Here is a 2,416-nt window from a genome sequence, read left to right on the forward strand (position 1 = left end):
CTACCTTTAAAAGCTTGCCACTCACCTGGGCAGACAAGATATGCCTCTCTGCATCTTTACATCTATGTCTGTAATCCTTATGCTCATTGCTTTCTTCTCCCAATCTCTTACAAAAAGGAGGCTTATAGAAACTCCAATTCTGAAATGATGCACATCCCTTCTTCCAAAGGCACCTCAAACCCAGTCGCTGCTACTGACTTATTGATGGACATAGTCCAGTGGCCTTGGGGAGGCAGTGGGCAGCCCCGCCATGGCCTGCAATAAGGAGAGACAGCCCAGCATCGCCCTGCTGTGAATAATAGAACAAAAGCTGCCGGCGCCTGCAGGATCAAAGCGCAGGAGCAAGAGTGTCTCTGGATTAAATAGATCAGCAGAGCAGGCGGTGGACACCACGGGCTTTCTGGGAGGCGAGTCTGGGCTGCAGAGGCACCTGAGGCTGCAGAGAGAATATCTGTGCCTCACACATGCTCTCCCATGGTTCCTTCTATGCCTTCCCTGGATGGGGGGTCTTCTCTCCATCCTCGCTCTCCACTGCCCCACCCCCAAAGTCTAAAGAGATGGGGTTGGAGGGCAGGGAGCAAAAGGGAAAAGAAACTGCAGGAGGAGAAAGGAGAGTAGACCCCTGAGCTGAGGCCTAAGCCTCCCCTTCTGTACAATGAGAAAGCTGAAATGGTCTAGAACTTTCTTCCCTCTTTCATAAACTGCATTTCTCTAAAAGGAGGCAGAAAGGAGCTGTCACTTAGGCTCCCTGTCCAGTTACTTCTAAGCCAAGCAGAGTGATTGCATAGCTGTCCTTGGCCAGTCCTCAAACGCAGTCTGTGAACCCCCACTTTGGGGTGGGGGGCAGGGATCCTGTAGGAAGGCAGGCAGAAGAACTGTGTTGTTTAGTCCCTCATCTGCCTGCTTCCATTTGCCAGTGGAGAAGCCAGCAGCAGCCTTAGAGTAATTGTTTTGGATCAATTATTATTGGGATTTTTATCTTAAAAGAATATTATGAGGTGTTAAGGTTAATGTGTGTACCTTTAAATACATATGCAGTTCTAGGATAGAAGCCCCTGGTGGTGTGAGCTGCTCGGGGCATGGTCACAGATGTTTATCTCAGTCAGAAGGAGCTCCAGGGCCCTTAACTCCTTTGAGAACCACACCCTGATCACTCCTGGTGAAAGCGTGTGTGTGTGTGTGTGTGTGTGTGTGTGTGTGTGTGTGCCCCGAATCAGCTCAAATCTGTTTGTGTTTCCTCCTTGTGAGCCAGAGGAGGAAGTAAGTAAGTGTATCATTAGAGGAAGAAATGTGTCAGTCAAGAAATAACTCATTTTATGAGTAGAAAGTCATCGAAAACTCGTCCTTTTGTGTATGAGCACAGGGGCCTATGAGCAAGTAAGGAGTTGCATAGGGACAACTGTGTCTAAGGACAGAAAGCCCCGTGTTTGGTATGAACCCAAGACTCACACACGGAACCCAGTGCATGGTCCACCCAGATAGAGCACACAGGTGTGTACACATAGGCATAGCTCTACACGGGCACCACACCTCTGGACACCAGTGGACACTGAACTACCTCACAGATTTATTCAGTGTACAGCAGAGACTCAGAGTTATGGGTTCGACTGTGCCCCGCAAAAGATATACTCAAGTCCTAACCCCTGGCCCCTGTGATGTGGCTTATTTGGAAATAAAGTCTCTGCAGATGTAAACAGATTAGGATGAGGTCATACTGGAGTAGGATGGGCCCTGATCCAATGTGATTGGTGTCCTTATATGAAGAGAAGAATTTGGACAGACAGACACAGAGGGAGGACGGCCATGTGAAGATGGAGGCAGAGACCAGAGTTATGCTGCCATGAGCCAAGGAACACCTGGGGCTTCCAGAAGCTGCAAGAGGCAGGGGAGGACCCGTCCTTGGAGAGTTCGGAGGGAGCATGGCCCTGTACCACCTTGATTTTGGACTTCTAGGTCCTGAACCGTGAGAGAATAAATTTCTGTTGTTTTAAGCCACCTAGTCTGGAAGGGTCCCACAAAGCTGTACCAACTCCTGTGGAGATGCAGATCACCCAGCTCCCAATCCTTTCTTGACAAACACCTTGAATTTGTGAGATAAAGTTTGAAGATGAGGAGGAGGTGCTAACTATAGCCTATGCTAATGAGATTTTCTATGACAGTAACACAGCTCATAATACCAAGCAAAAAGGGAATATTTTGACTCATGTAACCTAAAGTCTGGAGGATATGACTTCTTCAAGCATGGCTGGGTTTAGGACTTACACAATGTCATCGGGCCTTTGTCTCTCCTATTGTGGGTGAGTGCTCTCTCTCCTCATGGTGAGCTTGGTGAATATCAGTGACCTAAGGCTGACATCCTACCAGATTAGCAACTCCCGGAAGAATAAAATTTCTTTGCCAATAACTTTGGCAGCCA

Source organism: Pteropus alecto, unplaced genomic scaffold, assembly GCF_000325575.1.
Source record: "Pteropus alecto unplaced genomic scaffold, ASM32557v1 scaffold101, whole genome shotgun sequence".
Taxonomy (NCBI): Eukaryota; Metazoa; Chordata; class Mammalia; order Chiroptera; family Pteropodidae; genus Pteropus; species Pteropus alecto.